Source organism: Saimiri boliviensis, chromosome 1 (assembly GCF_048565385.1).
Source record: "Saimiri boliviensis isolate mSaiBol1 chromosome 1, mSaiBol1.pri, whole genome shotgun sequence".
In the NCBI taxonomy this organism is placed as follows: Eukaryota; Metazoa; Chordata; class Mammalia; order Primates; family Cebidae; genus Saimiri; species Saimiri boliviensis.
The window spans coordinates 33,176,125-33,201,468 of record NC_133449.1 but is presented as its reverse complement, the minus strand read 5'-3'; the positions used below and the strand labels follow the sequence as shown (position 1 = coordinate 33,201,468).

Sequence of the window (25,344 nt, the reverse complement as noted above, 5' to 3'; positions counted from 1 at the left end):
AAATCGAAGAAAGGAACCAGAATTATCAGGATTATTTCTGTCAAGAGTAGAATGCTGATATTTCAATTCTTCTGGGGTTTTTATTTTTTAATTTTTATTTATTTATTTATTTATTTTTTATTTATTTATTTTTTTGAGACGGAGTTTCGCTCTTGTTAGCCAGGCTGGAGTGCAATGGCGCGATCTCAGCTCACCGCAACCTCCGCCTCCTGGGTTCAGGCAATTCTCCTGCCTCAGCCTCCTGAGTAGCTGGGATTACAGGCACGCGCCACCATGCCCAGCTATTTTTTTTGTATTTTTAGTAGAGACGGAGTTTCATCATGTTGACCAAGATGGTCTCGATCTCTTGACCTTGTGATCCACCCACCTCGGCCTCCCAAAGTGCTGGGATTACAGGCTTGAGCCACCACGCCCGGCCTATTTTTATTTTTTGAGAGGAAATTTAGTGTTTCTTGTTCTTTGGGCTATTGTATAACCCACCATGTCATGTTTCTAAAATTATTTCAGATAACTTCTGGAACAATGTATATGGGAACTCTCCCCTGCATTGAAGGAGCAATTCTGAGTTTCTATTGTTATGGTCTAGTCACACTTTCCATATGTGTGAGCCTCAAAACTAAAACAAGGCTGGCATTTGTTAGGTGGTGTCCTCACCACGGCACAGATCCCAAATCCCATTTCACCTAGCTTTGCTTGGCCGTTAAGATATCATTGGAAATGAAATAATAAGAGAAACAGGCAGGGTTTGGTGGCTCATGCCTCTAATCCCAACACTTTGGGAGGGCGAGGTGAGCAGATCACTTGAGGTCAGGAGTTCGAGAGCAGCCTGGCCAATGTGGTGAAACCCTGTCTCGAATAAAAATATAAAAATTAGCCAGGCATGGTGGTACATGCCTGTAATCTCAGCTGCTTGGGAGGCTGAGGCAGGAGAATCACCTGAACCTGGGAGGTGGAGGTTACAGGGAGTCAACATTCCGTGGCTGCACTCCAGCCTGGACAACAGAAAGAAAATCATTTCTCTTCCATCCTTTGATTTGATTCAAAATATTTTACTCCAGCAACTACCACCTGAGCTACCTTTCTTATGATCCCCACCTTCCCCACCAGGCTTTCTGAATCTCTGCCCTGCCACTCATATTCTCCAATGCTCTCATGATCTGAGTCTCACTCTGTCACCCAGGCTGGAGTTCAGTGGCGTGATCTTGGCTCACTTCAACCTCCACCCCCCAGTTTCAAGCAACTCTCCTACTTCAGCCTTTAGAGTAGCTGGGATTACAGGCATGCACCACCATGCCCAGTTAATTTTTGTATTTTTAGTAGAGATGGGATTTCACCATGTTGTCCAGGCTGGTCCTGAACACCTGACCTCAAGTGATCTGCCCACCTTGGCCTCCCAAAGTACTGGGATTACAGACATGAGCCACTGTGCCCAGCCTCAGTTTACTCTTTATATTTGAAATTCTTTGGTTATTTCTGTGTTGGTCTTCTTTCTGTTTAAATTTTCCTTCTCGTTCCTTTTAAGTTCACTCCTCTGTTCCTTGAATTTCTCTTTCTACTTTAGTTTCTTCAATCAGGCATTCTTCCCAGTGTGCTCCATGAAAGTCACACTATCATCACTGTCAAACTTGTTTCTATCACAAACCTGCTGGGATAGTACAAATATAAGAAATGGGCCCGGTGCTTACAGCAAAATTCATTCATCGTAAATGAACCACAACTGATGACGTGAAGACTAAAGTCCCCCATATTTATGGATGGTGAAGCAATATCTCCAAAGGTTATTTAACAATGACAGTAGGAATGAGCCAGAGTTAATGCTGTAATTTTCAACTCTAAAGTATTTTTTGTCATTCTTGGATTGGATGTGTTTATTTAATATAGTAATAGGATTTTCCTGGGTTAAAAAATTTTTTTTAATCCTGAAAAGAGATTTCACTAATGGGGAATTAATAATCAACACTGTGCTGGATTTTAGAAAATGAAGTAATAACAGCATCTACAAATACCATTTATTGGTGGCAACGTAATGTGACAGATACAACACTGGAAAAATTATCTATATTATAAATCTTATAACACTTCCATAACCAAGTCTTATTATCTCCATTTCATAGATAAGGAAATAGAGGCCTAGAGAGGTTAAATTATTTGTCCAGTACCATGTTACTAGCTAAGTTGCAAAGCCAAGTCCTATTCCAAAAATTTGTTTTTCTACTACTCACAAAAATTTTAGCTGCTGTTAAGTCCTGCCCATTAGAACAATTTCTAGACATTGTCTAGAACAAAGGTTTACTATTCCCTGTGTTTGGCTCATAGCATTCTGTCACTGGTCCTATTGTCTGAAAATGAATAACCTTCGCTATTACGGCAAGCTTGGCAACTCAGACAATCACTGGTACCAAGTACTGAGCAGAAGTCAATAACCAGCTCAGAGCTCATCTCACAAGGACTCATTGCATTTTCTGGTAACAAGTAGTAAGGTTTAACTGCATTTTATTTATGTTTTCTTGGTTACTGGTATTTAATATTGGCAACCAATCTAACATATTTACAGCTATCTGACATATGAACGAAAAATCAGAATCTTGGAGAAGCTTTTGTAATAAATATCAAAAAAATCCACAGTCCCACCAAAGGAGTATTTTCCTAGCATTTGGCTGCAGCTGAACATAGAAGGGAAATGACACATATACATTCCAGATACCTGTAGCTGGATGGCTTCCAGATGGACACATTCAACCACACTGCAGTGCTAAGACCACTATGGCAATTCGAGTGTTCACTTTCTAAATAATATCCCAAAGTAAAACCTGAAACCAGGAAACTTGAGCCTCCAAATTTAAAATTTTAAACATTGGAAAAATTATTTTTTTAAAGATCAATATTTTCTTCTCCCGAAAAAGCCAATAGTATATTCCTAAGAATCCTGTCTGTGGTCCTAATACTCTGGAAGTACCTGATCTCAAATTCCCTGAAATAAAGTCACATTCCCTTAATCCTTTGTTGTTCCATTTACTTCAGAGTGGATTTGATGATGATCATAATGATGGTGGTGGTGGTGGTGATATGGAGGAGGAAGAGAAGGAATCATTTAGGTACTCTTCATGTTGGTCACTGTGTTGAGGTTTTTCCCCAGGAAACTCTGGGAGGCTAGGCCCCTCCCAGCAATCCAGCAATAAATAAAATTCAGCTAAATCTCGCTTGTTACTTAATTGTTACCATAAAATGTAATGAGGTCTTGTGAGGTGAGCTCTAAGCTGGTTATTGACTTCTGTTTAGTACTTGGTGTCTCATGCGCCTGCTATGAACAAGAAGGCATTTTTAACAACTGCATAAGTAAAATTCTTAGGGATCATCCCACTGGATCCAGGAAACAATCTCCAAGGATAGAATCTACACAAAGGAGGCTCCAAGGGAATGAAGACATTACACAGAAAGAAAAAGCAAGAGAATGTGAACAGAAGGCATAGCCTGGACTGCAAAATCTCTCCTAAACTGCCATCACTCTAGGCTGGAAGTGGAAGTTGACTGTCGCTAAAAACAAGGGGAAAGGATTTTAAAACATGAATTCTAAGTTGCTACACAGGCATGCAGCCAGAAGCACTAACATAATGAAAGACTGCTTTTAAATGGACCCCCAGGTTCTCAGAGAAAGGCATTAGTTTGGTTGGGGCACAAAAGCCAACATTTATTGTCTATTAAGCATTAAACACAACACTTAGGCTAAAGATGTAGAGAGCCCATTCTCAAGAGCACACAATCCCATACAGGAGATATATTACAAATCAGTTATTATAAACCAATGAGTCCATTAAGTCTGATGACAGAGACAGACACCTAGGGCATTGTGGGAGCATGAAAATGAGACCAAATTCCACCCAAGGAGATCTAGGAAGCCTTCTCGACAGGAAAGATACTAAGCCTTATGGGTCACAAAATTACAGTAGAAAATACAGGCTAAGTTTAATAGTGTCAGACAGTGAGGTGGTTGGAAATATCTGAACATGATTCCAGAATTAGGCATAGGATAGACATATGCAATTTGCTTTCAAAAAAATTATCATTATGTGAAAAATGAGTAAGAACACATGTGAGACAATAATATTTAGGTTAAAAGCTGATGACAGAGGGGCTGGACACAGTGGCCCACGCCTGTAATTCCCAGCACTTTGGGAGGCTGTGTCAGGCAGATCACCTGAGATCAGGAGTTCGAGACCAGCCTGACCAACATGAAAAAATCCTATCTCTATTAAAAATACAAAATTAGTCAGGCATGGTGGCACATTCCTGTAGTCCCAGCTACTCAGGACGCTGAGGCAGGAGAATCGCTTGAACCCAGGAGGCGGAGGTCGCAGTGAGCCAAGATTGTGCCATTGCACTCCAGCCTAGGTAACAAGAGCAAAACTCCATCTTAAAATAAACAAACAAACAAACAAACAAATAAATAAAGCTAACCAGAGAAAATGATTGGGGTCAGGTGGGTATATATTGAGTTCTGAACCATCTGTGGATTTTTTTCAAAGGCACAAATTAAAGAAAGCATTACAAAAAGCATAGGGGTTGCACAATGCTGCTTTCTTTTTATTAATTTTCTTATTCAGTTTCACTATTGATGGTGATAAGCTTTAATAGATTTCCTTTACCATTCAGACACTAACTTTGTATACACAGATACTGAAGATGTAATATGAATTTCTCTTTTCTAAGAGAAACTGTACTATGTTATATAAGTGAAAACATCTTGCTCCTATTTAGAAACCCACAGGTTTACACTACTCTTCTATGGGACAGTGAAGTCTCAGTTTGAAATTACTTCTGAAATCAGGGATTTGGAACGAGACTTTTTATTGGAATCAATTAACAGTAAAGTACATGAACCAAAAAAAACAGTATGTTTAAAATTATTTCTGTGCTCTCAAATAAAGTTATACAGCTTGAAGCCCATAATTAGAAGGCTCCACTTAATGACTTTGTCATTTCCTTTTATTTCAGATGTTTTTCCTGCAGCAAATGGTTCTTCTTTTCCCTAAAAGAAAAGCAAATCTCAAGAGGCAACGTTATCTGTCTTCCTCCCATCTAAGACATCAACTAATTTCACCTTACTCCTGAAAAGAAATCACAGTCCATACCTAAAAAAAAAAAAAAAAAAAAAAAGAAAGAAAGAAAATATAAGAGGCTAAAAAAATTATGTAATACCTTAGGTCCCTTTAACTTCTCTAAGGCTCACTTTCATCATCTCTGACACGGGATAAATACTACTACACTGCCTTCCTCAACAGAACAAAAAAAATTCATTTCAAAAATGTTTGAAGAGTGTAAATCACAATGAGAAAAAAGGAAATCCTAAAATTGTGAAATGTTCCCAACTAAATTTGTAAAGTGGTTATTTGAAATGTCCAATACATTTTTTATTCAACAATATTATAAATGGATTAATAACAGATTTACATAGGAGAAACAGCCTGTCAAAATCCTTAAAGAGAACTTTGGGCGTTCTTAAGAATTTTAGAGCTTGATAGACTGGTTCATTAGCATGCCAGATTAGCTTTCAGAAAGAAATGGCGCAACTCCTAGAAAGTAGGATTTTTGATGGGTATTTTGGACTCATTAGTGGATCTAGAGCAACAGAGAATGAGAAAGAAAGATAGAGGGAGAAGCAGCTACCTTTCATAAAGTAAAGGTTAAAGAGTTAGAGGAAAACGGGGCCTGATGGCTCACGTCTATAATCCCAGCACTTTGGGAGACCAAGGTGGGTGGATCACCTGAGGTCAGGAGTTCAAGAACAATCTGACCAACATGGTAAAACCCCATCTCTACTAAAAATACAAAGAAAAATAGCTGAGTGTGGTGGCGCGTGCTGATAATCCCAGCTACTAGGGAGGCTAAGGCAAGAGAATCCCTTAAACCCAAGAGGCGGAGGTTGCAGTGAGCAGTGAGCCAAGATGGTGCCACTGCCTTCAGCCTGGGTCGCAAGAGAACAGAGGGAGACTCTGACTCAAAAAAAAAAAAAAAAAAATAGGGAAAGAGAGGAGCCCAAGGAATGAGAACAAGGATGCTGTTGGTAGGTTATAAAAGGAGGAATTAATCAATTGTAATTTACTAAGGTGCGAGCAAATTAAGACAAACGAAGGGAAGTCCAGAGTGAACTAATTTCCCTTGACCTGCCATAAGAAAGTGTCTGCACCCCCCACACCTAAAAACAGCATCTTGTCTTTTTTTTTTTTTTTTTTTTTTTTTTTTTTTTTTTTTTTTTGAGACGAAGTTTCGCTCTTGATACCCAGGCTGGAGTGCAATGGCGCGATCTCAGCTCACCACAACCTCCGCCTCCCAGGTTCAGGCAATTCTCCTGCCTCAGCCTCCTGAGTAGCTGGGATTACAGGCACGCGCCACCATGCCCAGCTAATTTTTTGTATTTTTAGTAGAGATGGGGTTTCACCATGTTGACCAGGATGGTCTCGATCTCTTGACCTCGTGATCCACCCGCCTTGGCCTCCCAAAGTGCTGGGATTACAGGCTTGAGCCACCGCGCCCAGCAGCACCTTGTCTTTCTTCTCTCTTCACCAGCTTCTTGATGTAACTGCCTAGAGTTCATGCGTCTTATCACGTCTCCTTCCTCTAGCTTGTAATTCCCCTTGAATTTCCTCTACGTAAGTAAGTAAATGTGAGGTGTCTTCTGGCCAAAACCAAACACTAACAAACAAACATTTAGCAACCCTCTACCGGCCATCTCTCTCATCCTTCACAGCCAAACAGAATTGCTGGTTCTATTTGGTTCTCTCTTCAGACCACCAAAATCAAGCTCTATCTAACTCCCCCTCCACTTCTGGGCCCCATACTCCATTCAAACTACTCTGGCAAAAGTCATTATACCCGCTAAGCTCTCTTCATTCTCTTCTTCTGCTAAGGCTCAGCCATACTGTAGTAATTCTTGGCCACACCCTCCCTTAAATTCTCATTTTGGCTGGTTTTCCTGGCAACATCTCTTCCCTGGTTTTTCTTCTATGCCTCTAATCATATCTTCTCAGTCTCATCCGCATACTCCTCTCCTACTGCTGACTCTCTAAACTGCCAATGGTTATCACGTCTCCACACTGAACTCATCCACAGGAGTGGCTTCAACTACCACCTCTATCTACATTGATGATTCCAAACCAAACAGAGACCAGCGACACACAAACTGCCGAGAAAGGGAGTAGGATTTGGAGACAGGCGGACTCGGGATTGCATCCTAGCTCTTCTATTGCCAGCAGGTCACTTTGGGCAAGTTCTACTTAACTTTTGGGTAAGTTTTCATATCTCACCCTCACCCACTGCTAGTGGGAATGTAAAATGGTACAGTCATTTTGGAAATGAGCTAGGCAGCTCCTCAAAAACTTAAGAGTGACCATATGATCTAGCAAATTCATTCCTAGGTACATACCCAAGAGAATTGAAAAAATGTGCATAGCAGTATTATTCATAATTTCCCCAAAGTGAAAACAACACAAATATCTATCAATTGATAAATGGATAAACACAATGAAGTATCTCCATACAATGGAATATTATTTAACGATAAAAAGGAACAAGGTACTGATACATACTGCAGTATAGATGAACCTTGAAAACGTTATGGTAAGTGAAAGAATCCAAACACAGAAGGCCACATACTGTACAACTTCATTTATAGAAAACATCCAGAATAGGCAAGTCTATAGCAACAGAAAGTAGATTAGTGGTTGCCAGACACTGAGGGAAGGCAGATATGGGGAGTGACTGCAGTGGGTTCACCATTTTTTTTTTTTTTTTTTTTTTTGAGTGATAAAATTGCTCTGGAATTTGATAGTGTTAGTTGTTGAACTTTGTGAATACACTAAATACCATTGAACTATGCATTTATTTATTTTATTTTTATTTTTTGAGACAGAGTCTTTCTCGGTCACCAGGCTGGAGTGCAGTCGTGTGATTTAGGCTCACTACAACCTCCACCTCCTGGGTTCAAGCAATTCTCCTGCCTCAGCCTCCGAAGTAGTTGGGATTATAGGTACACACCACTACACCAGCTAATTTTTGTGTTTTTAGTAGAGACAAATTTTTGCCATGTTGCCAGGCTGTTCTTAAACTCCTGACCTCAGGTGATTCACCCACCTCAGCCTCCCAAAGTGCTAGGATTATAGGTGTGAGCCACCATGCCCAGCCTGAACTGTGCACTTTAAAGGGGTAGGTTCTAATGGTATATGAACCATGTCTCATTGAAATAGTTTTAATTAAAGAATATGTAGGAATGTGAAATGGTACAGTCACTTTGGAAATGAATTAAGCAGAATATAAAAGACATAGAGAATATGTCCTTCTCACTTTTTTAACCTGCTGTATCTCCTATATTTCCTTCCTTGGTCTATGGCTCAACCTGCCTCTGAGTATTCCGTGCCAGAAACTTGGGACTCACCCTGGATTTCCCAGCACCCTCCTTTGCCATCCCTCATGCCCAAGTCTGATCACCTACCTCCCAGTTGCTTCTTCTCTTTGCCCACCGCCCTTCATCTCCACCACCTCTCCTGGGTTCAAGTTGTTGTCCCCTTTCCCCTGCCCCACTGCAGTGGCTCACTTCTCAGACTTCTAGATTGATTCTCAGTTCCTGTTTCTCTCTCCTCTCCCCTGGGGCCAAACCAATCTTTCCAAATTAACAGATTGATCGCAGAACTCCTCTCTCCAAAATTCTTCCACAGTTCCCCATTGTCATGTAGAAATAGAAAGTTCTTTCCATGGCACAGACATCCTGCCCCTCACATTCCCTCACTCCTCTTTCCTGTTTCCTCCAGCACCTGTGATACGCTGTAAAAGGGAACTCTGGTTTCACAGACCCCATGCTTTGCACACATTATTTATTTTTTTTGAATGTCTCTCCTTTCTCAATATTTCTGCTTGGCAATCCCCTACCCACTTTTCCAGAATTTTTCTCCTCTCTCCTCACCCTTCCAGGTGGATTTTGGCACTCAGCATACGGACTTCCTTTAGCTTTGTAAAATGTTACTGAATGGTTCTATTGGTCTCTCCACAGGTTTAAGAACAAGACTGTATTTTTTTAGCCCGTAGCCCAAAAATATGCCCAATATCTTTTGTGTGTGTGTGTGTGTGTGTGTGTGTGTGTGTGTGTGTGTGTGTTCTCGCTCTGTTGCCCAGGCTACAGTGCAGTGGTGTGATCCTGGCTCGCCGCAACCTCTGCCTCCTGGGTTCAAACGATTCTCCTGCCTCAAACTCTGGAGTAGCTGGGACTACAGGTGCACACCACCACTCCTGGCTAATTTTTTTGTATTTTTAGTAGAGATGGGGTTTCATTGTGTTAGCCAGGATGCTCTCAATCTCCTGACCATGCCCAGCCTGCCTAATAACTTTACATGACTACCATTCTCTGCTATCGTATTCTTCTGACATGGTCTCTAAATTTCAAATTGGTTTCTTCTTTAATTTTCTTCTCTAATCTTATCCTTTTTTTTCGGATTTGATATCTTAATGCAGCTGTAATTCTCTGAGTATAGTTCAAGACATAGGTGATCAAATCAGTTGATCAGTTGACCCTTACAAGTGATTTGGGTCAAATCATTTATGTAAATATTTCAGATTTTTTAAAATGCCAAGATTTCGCTATAAATTAACATTGTGCATTGACACACCCAAAACTGAGGGGTGGGTTTGTCTGCTTGTTTATTTATTTATTTTGAGACAGTGTCTCACTCCATTGCCCAGGCTGGAATGCAGTGGCATGATCTCAGCTCACTGCACCCTCCATCTCCCAGGTTCAAGCAATTCTCCCACACCTTCCAGGATAGTTGGGACCACACATGTACACCACCACACCCAGCTAATTTTTGTATTTTTGGTAGAGATGGGGTTTCATCATGTTGCTCAGACTGGTCTTGAACTCCTGAGCTCAGGCAATCCACCCATCTAGGCCTCCGAAAGTGCTGAGATTGAGCTACTATGTCTGGCCAAAAACTAGGGTTTTAATTACTATATAGAGTGAGGATTAGGTGTCTGGACAAGGCCAGGGAGATAGGTGGCTCGCCTTAGGGAGGGGTTCACTGTCCAGGATGGGACTAGGACCAGGGACGGGATGAATCTTAGGAGAGGACCAGACAGAGGTCAGAAATGGGAGGGGGGCTGGGGATGGGTCTAACCTTATTCTTGTCTTGATGTTTCTCTTTTGATTATTGAATAATTTTATTCCTTTTATATTAGCAGGCCCATAATGGAATTTCAAGATATGCTTCCCAATTTTTAGTATTATAGATTATTCAAGAGGATAAAATTACAGTGAATACTTCTTCAGTCACTTTCTCATCTGTTGAATAAACACTTATTTCTGTGCCAGACGCTATGATTAACATCATGGCAGAGGTACAAGTACATGTCAGGCACAGATTGTGATCTCGGAGGCTTGAGGATCTAGAGAGGTGGGCACACATGGACAGAAGTTACAACATGGGGCAGCATGAAAGAGTTGAGAGGTAAAAGCAAGGTGACTCATAGAACCGAGCTATGCACAAGCAGGGACACATTGGTCAGAGAGAAGGAGGAGAACACAGCACTGAAGGCAGGGAGGCGTAGAAAAGCAGGAATGCTCACAAGCATGGTGAGGTCCTAAAGCTGGGATTAAAGTATGTATTTGTTCATTCTTTCACTCAAAAACATTTTGAAGGGGAGAGAGGGACTATTATGTTCTGTATATCGTAACTAAAGATTCTGTGAAAGCCATGTGACATAACCCAATGTAGTACTTTCTTGTGGGCCTTACACATTTTACTCATTCTTTATAAAAAAAATTTTTTTTTAATGAATGAGAGGTTCTTATGTTGCCCAGGTTGGCCTTGAAAGCACAGCCTCGCCTGCTCAAGCACCAGGACAACTGGCCTGAGCCACTGCGGCTCCTATTTTACTCATTCTTTAATGAATTCTTTTCTGAGTACAGTGGTTAAGGGCCTGGACTCTAGAGCCAGACCACTGGGATCAAAATCGATTCTTAAACTTTCTAACTGTGTGATTTGGGGCAAGTTAATTTACTGTGTGTCTGTATCTTTATATATATGATAGAATAATAATAATGTCTGTGTTGTAGGGTTGTTATGAGAACTAAATGAGTTAATTACAGGGAAAGGGCTTATTGACTGGCACATGGTACATCCTCAATGAGTGTTAGCTGCTGTTAATATTTTCTTGGTAAGGGACCAAAAAGTGCCCTCTACGTAGGGATGCAATGATTTCTATTTCTGTCACTCTCAAATTTGTAAGCCACATATATTTTACCTACATATACCCATTTTGCAAAGAAAGGAAGGAAAGAGAAGAAGAGAGGAAAGAAGGGTTGGAGAAAGGAAGGTGGAAAAGGCAGCGTAGGCTAGAGATTTATGTCATGAAATTAGAACTAGTTTAAATCTCATTTCTACTATGACTTAGTACATCCTTTGGTAAGTGAAAATTCTATAATATGCTTCTTACTCTGTATTATTCATTATTTTGGTAGGTTAAAAACTACCTATCTCTGGGCCTACCACCCAAACCATTCAATAATATCTTTATTGATTACAGTCTAATTTTTAAGAAGTATTTATTAAGCACACACAAGAAGTACCCAGGGAATACAAAGATGCCTATCTCCCCACAAAGAGGTTAAATAACGGGAGATTTCTGTACTTGCTTCGGCAGCACATATACTTAAAAAAAGAACGGGAGATTTCAGTAGATACATTTAGAAATGTCAGTAATATCAAGTGTACCAATGGATCTTGAAATGGAATCCAAGTCTGGACATTGCATTTACTCTTCTGTGGAATGAAAATAAATGCATGTCAGGTTATTAATGTCCCTAAAACCATTTTGAGGAGTGGATATTATATAAAAACATTTCCACCAAAAGTTTTGCTAACATATCGACTAGTCATAATAAGGATAGCCAAGAGTTGAAATAGTAAGTGAAACCAAGCTGGGGCTAAAGTGAAAGAGAGAACCTCATCAGCTTCTGTGGTCACTCGTGGGGACTTCACAAGTCTGCAAGTTCACAGTTTTAGACCCTTGTCAATCTTTATCTCACCGCAATATCTCATTTCTAGCGGCTTCTTCTCAAACTTTGTTTCTAATTTCTAGTTCATGAAACCGAGCATGTATATATTTATTTAATTATCTTAGCACCCTTTAACTATTAATCATGCAAAACTCGAAAGTATTCAGCAAGCATTTAGGTAAAAAGATACTTCTATATTACTAAATGCAACACAAATTATTTTATTATATTAAAACAGAAAAAATAGAAATGAAAATTTATAAATCTCAGCTTAACTTATTGCTATATACTTGAATTGGGAGAAAAGACAAAAAGCTACCATTAAAAAAAAAAAATCAACGAGTAGGGAAAAAAATGCCGAAATATCTAAAGCTGTATCTATACTTGAAACGTCAAGAAATACTCAAGACCCAAAACGTATTGCTTTTATGCATTTAAAGCAATATGATGGGAGTACAGGTTTGTTTTTCATTTGTTTTGTTTTGTTTTTGAAGCAGGGTCTGACTCTCTCACCCAGGCTGGAGTGAAGTGGTACAATCTTGGCTCACTGCAACATCTGCCTCCTGGATTCAAGTGATTCTCCCATCTCAGTCTCCTGAGTAGCTGGGACTACACGCGTGTGCCACCACACATTGCTAATTTTTGTATTTCTTGGTAGAGACAGGGTTTCACTATGTTGGCCAGTTTCACTATGTTGGCTGTTCTCGAACTCCTGACCTCAAGTGATCCACCCACCCCTCAGCCTCCCAAAGTACTCAGATTACAGGTGTGAGCCACTGTGCCCGGCCCAAACATTTATTTTTTGATAACTAGAAAATTCTATATGTCATCTACATATATCCAAATCCCCGTATCTTTGTTATAACAAAGGCCCTATCTGAATCATTCTAATGAAGTCTTTATTAAGGGCCATATTCACAGCAAGATGACTACAGATGCCATAAGCCTGACATCAGCCATAGCTCACGTCAATGTCCTTGTGGATCCTAAAATAAAATCATGCATTCCATATTAACCCAAGGACTCTGGCTGTGATGCTATAGGAATGAAATGCAAGAGTACGATTTCTAGTCACACACTATAAATATTGTTCTCAAATGCCTTTCTTTTTAAATGTTTTTCTCTTTTGATAAAAAGAGATCTGATAAAGCCTGTTTAAAGACTTATAAATAATGAACCAAGAGTCTTCGTCTTTTCTACAAATTGAGGACGGTGCAAGCTGGTAAGTTCTACTTCACTCGGCATCTACAGCTTATAAACAGATTTGGCTCCTAGATGCATATATATATATTTTTAGGTCCACACAGGACTGGCTCTAACAAACTTTCAAAACTTTTGAATTAATTGTGAAAATTTACAAATCTGAACTTTTACTTTAAAAATCCAGTTTTCGGCCGGGCGCGGTGGCTCAAGCCTGTAATCCCAGCACTTTGGGAGGCCGAGGTGGGTGGATCACGAGGTCAAGAGATCAAGACCATCCTGGTCAACATGGTGAAATCCTGTCTCTACTAAAAATACAAAAATTAGCTTGGCATGGTGGCGCACGCCTGTAGTCCCAGCTACTAGGGAGGCTGAGGCAGGAGAATTGCTTGAACCCAGGAAGCGGAGGTTGCGGTGAGCCGAGATTGTGCCATTGCACTCCAGCCTGGGTAACAAGAGCGAAACCCCGTCTCAAAAAAAAAAAAAATCCAGTTTTCTAGATTCTTGTGGAAAAATCAGTTCTGCTAATTTTAGGGCTGCATTCCCATGAAGCAACATTTGGATGGAGCTGAGAAGCAACTGACTGACTCTCAGTTCCCCAAAGCCTCTACTACCTGCTGCTGTCTCCCCAAATTGAGACCAAGTGACATTACCATTTACCATCCCACTATGTGCCTTTTATCTCTTAGTAGGTTTAAGAGGAAAGTGAACTATCACTTGTCCCAAACAGAGAAAGAACTGTTTTCTTTTTTTAAGGGACAAGGTCTCATTATGTTTTCCAGACTGGTCTCAAACTCCTGGACTCAAGCAATCCTTCTGCCTCAGCCTCCCAAAGTGCTGGGATTATGAACATGAGGCATCATGCCTCGTCCAGAATTTTTCTTCTTTCTAATTCATTTCACTCATTACATCATTATAATATCTTCCTGGTCCTGTAAACAAGGGGTGCCCAAGCCTTGGGCCATGTCCTGTTAGGAACCGGTTGCACAGCAGAAGGTGCATGCGGGTGAGGGAACATTACTGCCTGAGCTCCCCCTCCTGTCAGATGACCTGCGGCATTAGACTCTCATAGGACCACAAACCCTATTGTGAACTACACATACGAGGGATGTCAGTTGTATGCTCCTTATGAAAATCTAATGACTGCCTGAGGATCTGAGGTGCAACAGTTTCACCTCAAAAGCATCTCCCCAACCCCCACCCCACCCCCTGCCCTGTCCGTGGAAAAATAGTCTTCCACGAAACCTGTCCCTTGTGCCAAAAAGATTAGGGATTGCAAGGCCCTACCTCCGACTCATTGGGCTACCTACTAACCCCCCAGCTGCAAAAGCTAAGGAGGACCTTTCAATGTGCAGATCCTCGGAATGTCACTGTTGTGGACTGGACCAAGGGAGAATGACAAGACAGTCACTTTGCTTACTTAAGCCTCTGACATACGTTTACTCAAAACATAATTTCAAATTGCAAGACAAATGTCACCTCTTGTCTGAGCAAGAAAGTACATCTGGAGATATCTACAGCATTTGTCAAGCTTGGTTAGTCTAACACGTTATTATTTATTTCTACTTATAATATCATTTAAATGTCTAGATCGCCTCCAAGTTTTAGAGTTTCCTCAGATTTCTGGTTTATTCTTCATATTAATAAAAAAGTTCTCATAATCAACAAAATAGGTAGCCATTAATGATTTCTGAAGAGCATGGGACTGGGTGCCAATGCCCCCTCAATACCTTACTTTGTAAAAATTTAGAGAAACTAGAATGCACACTGGGCTACCTGAAAAAAACAAAGTGTACCTATTCATGTTTAAAGGCAAATATTTTCAGATTCCACACACTACAGGGAGTATCTAGTTTCACTCTCTCCCACTTCCTCTCTAGGTTGTTTTGGATTTGTTGATTACAACTAGTCACAGCTTACTTTTCTATGTCAGACTCAAGTAAATCATAGATATTTATCACTGTAGACCCTTCAGGATAATCTCCTTTAGGATCATTTCTAGCCCTTAGAATGGCTCACTTATATAATTAGTGACTATATAAGTTGAACTGCTGTTCTACTTTTGTTATTGTTTATTACTCTAAAAAGAAAAACCAGAGGCCAGGGAAGGGTTATTAACTGGTCAGTGCAGCTGTAAGCCTTGGTCTCTAAGCACCTGGTTTCATCAGCTTGGTCATTCACGTCTTCTGACAGTGTTTTTAGTCTATTCAGAGAAAAGCTATAGTTCCAGTAGAGAAAGATGTTATACTAGTAGGTGACATATTTCCACTTTTCAATGGGATGTTTTACTTAGTTGCGGGTTTAACTACCTCATTCTATAAAGGAGAGCCCCAAGGCCAAAATGATAAGGTATTTGCCTAAGTGCAAATGGTGAGTTAGTAGAAGAAAGGAAAATATTTCATCATAGTGAGTTTCTATAGAATCCAGACTCATACCAGGGTCCCTGGGACATAAAAAGTATATGAGGCAGTAGGCTGATTTTGAACTAATGCACTTGCTTTAAAAACATCTAGGTTTTCTGACACGAAGTCACCCTTTGGCCATTTTGATTTGGAGAAATGAAGCAGCTATATGCTATCATCAGTCATGGAATTTCTGCTCACTGGTCTGATTTCAAGGAAATCGATTTTTTCTTTAATTTTGTAAAGATTATTCCAATCTGGTCATCTCTCCTTGTCAACACACTTTTTTTTTTTTCTTTCAGCAGTCTGGTCTAAAATGGTAGCAGGGATTTCAATAAAAAGCTATAATCCCTGGCTGTTGGGTGCTGCACGTCTGAACCAGGTCTGGATGTCTGAGACGGGTGAAGGCGAGTTGATGGAAGTGAGCTTGAGAAGGCAGAGTCTGGGAACTGTAAATGGGTCTTGGCACAAACCATTGATTCTCTGGCTCCAACACTTGGGTCCTGACACTGTTCAGTTACTCATGTCACATTGAATCCCAGATTTTGCTGGTGACTTTTAGCCACTCAAACCTTGGCTTCTCTTTTTAACTCTTCCAGAAAAGACTTTCAAGCACTCCTCTGCCCAGTCCAAACTCACTCTGACAGCACCAATAAGGACTCTGCCCCTGCTCTCCAGGTATCAGACTAGCCAGCCTGCATACCGCAGCTCCTATTGTCCTTATTCCCAAATTCTACCCGCGTCGGACAATGGCGGCTTTCTCAAAAGGGGAAAGGATGGGGTGAGCGGATTTGTCTGGAAAATATACTTCCCACATTGGCAGTTGTTTGTTTAGGGCTCTGGTGGCTCCAGCCTTAACTATGGGGAGATACTTCTCTTCTTTACAAAATGGGATGACTGTGTCTAGGAGGATACATGCCTCTTATTAAACGCCTGAAAGAAAATTCAAAGAGGCCCCTTGCTTCTGGTAGACAGCCTGCCCAGTGAAACGAACTCCTAAAGAAGAGGTACACACTTGGCATGACAGCACATCGTCCTTCTGGGTGACCTTCATACTTCACTCTGTCTCTGGGGACTCATGAAGCCGGGGGAAGAGCGAGCCAGGTGTGGTACAACTGGCTGACCTGCTTCAGTGCTCCAAGGCTCCCATACACCGCCCCGGAACATTTGCTCACTAGAACATTCCCCTCCTCATCCTGGTCCCTCCTTGGATCAGTAAGCATGAGCACAGCTACCGTACGGGCCAGAGCAGCTTCCAGGGTAAGAGGCCTGTCTTAGCCCAAGCTGCTATAACGAAACACCATAGACTGGATGGCTTAAACAACAGAAACTGATTTCTCACAGCTCTGGAGGCTAAGTCCCTGGTGAGGACTCTCTTTCTGGCCTGCAGATGGCCACCTTCTTCCTGTGGTGATTTGCCTAAGTGCAAACGGTGAGTTACACCACATTCCTCTTTCTTCTGCCTTCTCTCTCTCACATGGAAGAGAGAGAGAAGTCGGGTAATCCCCTCCTCTTATAAGGACACCAGCCCTATCAGAGATTAGAGCCCCACTCTTTGACCCTGTTTAACCATAATTACCTCCTTACAGGCTCTGTTTCCAAACATAGTCACATTAGGGGGTTAAAGCTTCAGCATATGAAGGGGGTACAACATTCTGTCCACAGCTAGGCCGTCAACCAAGGATTGGAGATCTATATAACCCTGAAATCATATGCAGAATTTCCTGTATTTGTGCCCGTGGGCTTCTTTGTAGGGTAAAGGCCCATAGCTTTCCTTGGGGGCTTGAAGGGGGTCTGTAATAAAAGTTTCATGACCTCTACTCAAACACACAAAGGCCAATTGCCCCAGAGGATTTCTGAAGAAGACAAAGGGAAATCGATATTCCTGAGGTTCTACCACTCAATGTCATTTTTTATTACCTTAAAGTAAATGGACTTGCCCAATGCAAAAGGGGAGAAAAACAGTCACTTCACTTCCTTATTCTCACCATCAGCTGTCTGGAGTCACAAAAATTTAAGGTACTGAAATTTTAATCTCCTCCCCAGATTCCATGAGCAACCTCAGACTAAGCATTCAACTCTGAAAACAGAAGGTTTTCTCTTTTGCAGAAGTACCTATGACCCTGTCGAAGTCTCGATCTACTACTCCTTACTCCTGCCCATGAAGCTGCTTCCTTCTCCACTTTGTTCATCTGTTAGCCTTCAGCACCTTGGCCAGATGCCAGAAAGTCTGTTGTGCTCTAGCCTAGGCCTCAGCCGGGGGCTACTGTGCTATGCTGTCCACCAGCCTGACCCGGCACCTCTCAGTACAGATGGCTGCAAGGCTGCACAATTATATAATTCTAGCCACATCACAGAAACACTATCGAATGGTAGCTTTTCAAATAAGACTTATAACAATGAGGACTGATGATATTTTGTGGCTCACAAACCACAAGAGTTCAGGCACAAGTGCAATGCAGTCCTTAGACTACGGAAATTGCTAATACATGTAATCTCTACACCATCTTGTGTGTGATTTTGTCTGTAGTAAATGTCTTTCTCCACAGAATATTAAAAAACTATTATCTGTGTCTTTTAAAATGATTTGACAAATAATAGCATTATTTCTATGTTATAAATAAATCAGAATTTAAAAAGATTATGCATTAATACATTTCCAATTGATTACTCAATCCTCAATCTATCCATCAACCAATAAGCAGTTATTAAATAGTATCTTGTTTCTTTTTTTTATTTCTGGATGACGCTTAAGTGTTTGTTTTTTGAGACAGAGTCTCGCTCTATCACCCAGGCTCGAGTGCAGTAAAGCGATCTTAGCTCACTGCAACCTCTGCCTCCCAGGTTCAAATGATTCTCCTGTCTCAGCCTCCCAAATAGCTAGGAATATAGGCATGCACCACCATGCCCATCTAATTTTTGTATTTTTACTAGAGACAAGTTTTCCCCATGTTGGCCAGGCTGGTCTCAAACTCCTGGCCTCAAGCAATCCACCCGCCTCAGCCTCCCAAAGTGCTGGGATTACAGGCATGAATCATCGTGCCTGGCCTAAATGTTATCTTTTAATCTAATAAAAGTGTAACTGACAGCAAAAGCAGCTAACTCTTACCTTGTCACAGAAAAAAATGTGTCTGTTTTAGGCCCGGTATCCAAATAGTTCTTTACTGACTCAACAAATATGTCTCTGCCTTCCAGACATTATGCCAAGGTCTGGGTATCTGGGTGTGAACTAAACAGGCCAGGTGAGAAACTCCTATGTGTAGATCTCGAGTTGCAGTTATGTATACAAATTGGAGCTCCCAGGAAACATCTGGGATTTTATCACCAGGTGAGCAATGGTTCAGATGGCTCAGGAAGAAAGTATATAGAGGCAGGACAAGAGGACCCACTTCTAAGCCTTGGGCTTTCCTACATCTAGAGGTCAGAGAGAGGAGGAGGAGGAGCCAAGCATCTTAAGGAGCTCCTGTCAGAGAGAAAGAAGGAAAACTGAAAAGCATGCTGTGCCATGAGGCCAGGAATAGAATGGAGGCTGAGGTTGTCAATCATGTTGAATGCTACTGAGAAGTTAAATAAGAAGAGAAGCCGGGCGCGGTGGCTCAAGCCTGTAATCCCAGCACTTTGGGAGGCCGAGGCGGGTGGATCACGAGGTCGAGAGATCGAGACCATCCTGGTCAACATGGTGAAACCCCGTCTCTACTAAAAATACAAAAAAATTAGCTGGGCATGGTGGCTCGTGCCTGTAATCCCAGCTACTCAGGGGGCTGAGGCAGGAGAATTGCCTGAACCCAGGAGGCGGAGGTTGCGGTGAGCCGAGATCGCGCCATTGCACTCCAGCCTGGGTAACAAGAGCGAAACTCCGTCTCAAAAAAAAAAAAAAAAAGAAGAGAAAGGGAAACCATCTGCTTTATAAAAATTTCACACAAGGAAGTCACTGGTGACCTTGACAAAGGTAGTTTCATGGAACTGTGGGTACAGGCTAGGTTGGTGTGAGTGCAAGAGTAAATGAGAGGTAAAGGAACAAAGTAACGTGTGTAGAATATGAGCTTAACAAGTTCATTTAGAATTGCAGTGAAGAGAAATTGGCAGAGGTTGTGGCAAGCAAAGGATATTTTTTAAGGTGAGAGTTACTGAAGCACACATATACACTGCTGAGGATAATCTAGTAGGGGAAGCTGAAAACTCAGAAGGAAGAGAAGATAACCAAAGGGAAGCAGATGGGTTCCAGTTGTAATATGAAAGAAGGAAGAAGAACGTGGTTACGAACATGGATAATAGTTATAATTAGCAAGGGGAACATGAATAAGAATCACATATATCAGAGATATGCAGTCATCAGATTGACAGCAAGAGTATATCAAATCAGCCTGCTCTGACGCCCTAAGTTCTCTTTCCTGAGTTTTTGAAGATGAAAAAAGCTAGAAGCAGAGAAATGAACTCCTCAAGTCCCAGGATCAACTGTCCCATAACTTACAACCTAAAGATCCTTTGTTCTGTTCTAATCAGCAATGTATCAGCTGGGAGCAGTGGCTCACACCTGTAATCCCAGCACTTTGGGAGGCTGAGACAGGAGGACTGCTTGAGCTCACGAGTTCAAGACCAGTCTGGCCAACACAGTGAAATTCCCTTCTCTGCAAAAGATACAAAAATTAGCCAGGTGGGTGGTGCTGCCTGTAGTCCCAGCTACTCGGGAGATGGAGGTTGCAGTAAGCAGAGATTGCACCACTGCACTCCAGCCTGGGCAATAGAGCTAGACCTTGGGGGGGAAAAAAAAAAAAAAAACAAAAACCCAGCAACGATGACGTATCCCTCATTGCTTTGAATATTTTCCTGCTAAGTATCAGTATCCTTGCCTGCCAGCATTTGATCTTTTGGACACCAAAGAGTCCTGTCAGCCTGTGTTGGGAACCACCCAACTTGGCTTTGCATTCTGAAGGACTGGCCGTTTGACGTCTCATTTCCACTCTGATGCCGAAGCAGCAGTATTTCTGCAAGTGTATTAAGCCATACCACTTAGTGCTTAGCAGCAGACAATCAAAAATGTTGCATGTAACTCATCTAAAGTGTCTTTGAAGGTATGTTAGAGTGAGATTTTCAATTGTTTCACATAGATCAGAATTTCTCAATGTTGGTACTATAGACATTTTTGGTTGGATAATTCATTGTTATGCAGGGCTGTCATGAGCATTTTAGGATGTTTAGCAGCATCCTTGGTCTCTACCCACTAGATGCCAGTAATACTCCACCACTTCCAGTGAGCCTACCAAAAATATTCCCCGACATTGCCAAATGTCTTTCGGAAGGCAAAATTACTCTCAGTTGAGAACCACTGATACAGACTGATGCCATAACATCAAAATGGAAACCAAAAAAAGCAATCAAACCCCTAAAATCTTTTCTAGTATCAGAATGTCAGTTTCTTGTATAGGCAAATGCCTGGCCATGTGACCAAGTTTTTCAGTTTCCAAATGAATACTCAATATCTTTATCAACAAAAAACAGTTGAATGAACCTATGTTTTAGAAATCATCTCAACCTGATTTTTAATTCTTGAACCAATCAGCAAGATTTAACATGTCAGAATTTGACATAATGGAGAACATTTTAAAGCTTTCTAGGTCCAAACTTATGCCCCACCTGACTAACTGGTGGATTTTAGCCTTTGTTTTATTACTGTATTAATCATTTTCAGTTTAATCCTCTTCTGGAGGAAGTCAATGGGTAAATATGAACACAGGCATTTTTTTTTCCATCGTGTATAAAGAGTTCTCTGTGTGTGTGTGTGAGAGAGAGACAGAGAGAGAGAGAGAGAGAGAGAGAGAGAGCGTGAGTGAGCTCATTTTACCTCTCTTCCTACTGCCCAGCTACCCAGTCCCATTGAGCCTTGAGCAACCTCATAGTGACTTGACGTAGAAGGCTTTACCTTTTTACGAGTAAGTCATCTTCTGTGTTGCATTATTGCTATTCGGAGTTGTTAGAGGTAAGGAGTGATGCTCAATGAGAAACTATTAGATGTAATTTGTCCTAGAACCAGCTCTGTCAGTTACTTGCAAAAAGCTTACATTTCTAGGTGTCAGTTTCTTTATATTAAAATTCAGTTAACATTCACTGAGAGGAGCGTGGCTCTGCCAGGACAATACTTGATAGTTCCTCAAAGGCTATTCTGCAGTAGAGTGCGGCTGCTCTGGATGGCAACAACTTTTGAGAATCAAGAGGTTCTCAGTTTTTGCTTTCATAAATAATCGAGTAAGAATCAGCCGTGAATTGTGTTAATCCTTCTTGAATCACAGCCTTTACCTTTGAGAAAATAAATGTATAAGTTTAATCTCTCGTGTAAAATATTAATTCTGCAATAACGAATATTGAACTCTAGTTGGTAATATACACGATAACATGTTTACAAATGAAGTGTACTGCCGTCTGCAACTAATTTTTTTTTTTTTTAAATTTTAGAGATAGGGTCTTGCTGTGTCACCCAGGCTGGAGTGCAGTGTTGTTATCATAGCTCACTGTAACCTTGAACTCCTGAGCTCAGGTGTGATCTTCCGGCCTCAGCTTCCCAGTAGCTGACACTACAAGCACACACCACCACTCCTGGCTTTTTTTTTTTTTTTTCAGAGATGGGTTTTTGCTATATTGTCCAGGCTGGTCTCAAACTCCTTGCCTCAAGGTATCCTCCCACCTTAGCCTCCCAAAGCAATGGGATTACAGGCATGGGCCACCATGCTTGGTACTGCAATGGATTTTGAAAAAGAAAAAATAAGACCAATGAACAGATAAATGGATAGATGTGTTAAAAAGCAAATGTAGTACATTTTTAACTGTTGAATTGAATTGGTGGTATATGGGTATTAACTGTAAAATTCTTTCAAATTTTTGGTTTGAACATTGTCATAAAATGGGGGGAGGGAATTCCTCACATTATTCTTAATTTGTCTCTTTCAAACATCTAGTTGTTTGGGATTTGGTGAACAAGTCATGTTCACTGGCCTTATGGCTGTATAACTATTAATCACATAAACTAAAAAAGTCTCCGTTTTAAGTCTAAGTGGCTCCCCTGTCCCTTTGAACATTTTAGATGCTATTCTCTGTATGTTTCAAAAGTTTTGTTAATGGATAATGGATTTCTTTCCTTCTTTCCTTTTTTCTTTTCTTTTTTTTTTCTTCTCTAGGCAGAGTCTCACTCTGTTGCCAGGTTCGAGTGCAGTGGTGTGATCTTGGCTCACTGCAACCTCTGCCTCCTGGGCTCAAGCGATCCTCCCACCTCAGCCTCCTGAGTAGTCAGGACTGCCGGCATGCATGCACCATCATGACTAATATTTTAATTTTTGTAGAGGCAGATGATATGGTTTGGACCTGTGTTCCCACCCAAATCTCATGTTGAATTGCCATCCTGTGTTGGAGGTAGAGCTTGGTGGGAGGTGACTGGATCATGAGGTGGATTTCTTATGCATCCCTTTGGCACTGTTCTCACAATAGTAGTTGTCACAAGATCTGGTCATTTAAAAGTGTGTGGCTCCTCCCACCTCTCTCTGTTTCTCCTGCTTTTGCCATGTGATGGATGTGCAAGCTCCCACTTGGCCTTCTGCCATGATTGTAAGCTTCCAGATGCCTCCTCAGAAGCAGATGCCACTATGCTTCCTGTGCAGCCTGCAGAACTGTGAGCCAATAAAACCTCTTTTCTTACAAATTACCCAGTCTCAGGTATTTCTTTATAGCAATACAAGAACAGCCTAATAAACTGGGTCTCCCTATGTTGCCCAGGCTGGTCTCGAATTCCTGAGCTTCTGTGATCCTCCTGCTTCAGGCTCTCAAAGTGCTAGAATTACAAGCATGAAGCACCATGGCTGGCATTAATGGATTTCTTAAGGTGAAACAATCAGAATTATTCCAAATACTCCAAGTCTCAAAGTTTTGTTATTATTTTCCTGAGATGGGATCTCACTATGTTGCCCAAACTGATTCCAAACTTCTGGGCTCCAGCAATCCTCCTGCCTCAGCCTTCTGAGTAGCTGGGACTACAGGTGAAAATCTCAAAGTTGTGTTTAAGGGTAATAAGAAGTTATTTTTTTTTTAATTTGTTTCCAATAGTCTCTGTATAATGCTGAACCAGGCTAACTGCTTTTTAAGGAATCCCTACCTTATATAGGCTAATGGCATACTCATACACTGATTATTCAAACTGAAACATCCAAAATTTCTTTAACTCCCTCCTTTCCTATATACCGATATACAATTAATCTCAAGAACAATCAACCTTACCTTTTAAATATTTTGAAAATGTTTACATCCTCTCTATTATCATTGTCTTGATTCACAGCTATCTTTGGAGTCTTCTTTTGGTCTTCAATATTTTACTCTCTCTAATTTGTCCTCCTCATTGCTTTCAGAGACTTTTTTCCCCAGAATGCAAATGGATTCATGTCGTCCTTTTCTTTTTTTTTTTTTTTGAGATGGAAACTCGCTCTGTTGCCCAGGCTGCAGTGCAGTGGCATGATCTTGGCTCACTGCAACCTCCGCCTCCTGGGTTCAAGTGATTCTCTTGCCTCTGCTTCACAATTAGCTGGGACTACAGGCGTGCATCACCACGGTCAGCTAATTTTTGTATTCTTAGTAGAGACGGGGCTTCACCACGTTGGCCAGGATGGTTTTGATCTCTGTCCTCGTGATCTGCCCACCTCAGCCTCCCAAAGTGCTAGGATTACAGGCATGAGCCACCGCGCCCTGCCAACATCGTGAACTTTTTAGGAGAACTTACGTTTTAGAAACACATACTAAGATATTTACGGATGGAATGATGAAATATCTGGGGTTTACTTCCAAGCTAATATGGGAAGAGGAGAACATGCGTAGGGATATAAATTAAATAAGTGACCATGAATTGAAAATTGTTACAGTTAGATAATAAATGGGGGTTCATTATACTATTTTGCCTATTTTTGTATATGGTTGAAATTTTCCATTACAAAAAGGATTCTTTTGATTCTAAACAGTTATCAAAAATATGTATATGCTTCAGAAGGGTAAACACTACTGTTAACCTCTTGGAACCATCTTATCTTTGCTCCTTTTCTCCTCTCCCTCCTCCAACATGTACCCCATGATTCAGCTCTATCAAGTTACATGTTATTCCTGGAATGTACTCTTTCAAATATACCCGTTTTCTTCTTGAACAATGACTTTGTATCCTTTCATATCCAGCTTCAATACGACCAACCCTAGGGAATCTTTTCCTGACTCATCCCAATACAGTTAGCTATCTCCTTTCTCTGAATTCCCACAGAACATTTTGGGAACATCCTCTTATACGAAATACACATTTATGGGTAAGATGGTTACTATAACCTTTTAAAAATATTGATCTGTTAAACAGTAAAATCCTATGGGATAAATTCCATATTCTTCATGTTTGTGCAATACACAGCACAAAAGCATATGTTTAGAAATACCAAGTGAGGCCAGGCACAGTGGCTCACACCTATAATCCCAACACTTTGGAAGGCCAAAGCGGGCAGATCATTTGAGGGCAGGAGTTCAAGACCACCCCGGCCAACATAGTGAAATCTTGTCTCTACTGAAAAAAAAAATACAGAACTTAGCTGGGCGTGGTGGTGGGTGCCTATAATCCTAGCTACTCGGGAGGCTGAGGCAGGAGAATTGGAGTGCCTATAATCCCAGCTACTCAGGAGGCTGAGGCAGGAGAATTGC

General features: G+C 41.1%; 1 protein-coding gene across 6 annotated transcripts in view; it reads right to left on the bottom strand.

Annotated features, from left to right (window-relative positions):
• RASGRP3 (RAS guanyl releasing protein 3) overlaps positions 1-25,344 on the bottom strand; it is a 133,332-nt gene that overhangs the window by 53,428 nt on the left and 54,560 nt on the right. The window contains exon 1 of one of the 6 annotated variants that reach the window (XM_074395782.1): positions 8,486-10,793. The exons of 4 other annotated variants lie outside the window; for them this stretch is intronic. The gene's annotated coding sequence lies outside the window, so the exon portion shown is untranslated. One more of the 6 variants, XM_074395788.1, reaches the window with a different exon arrangement.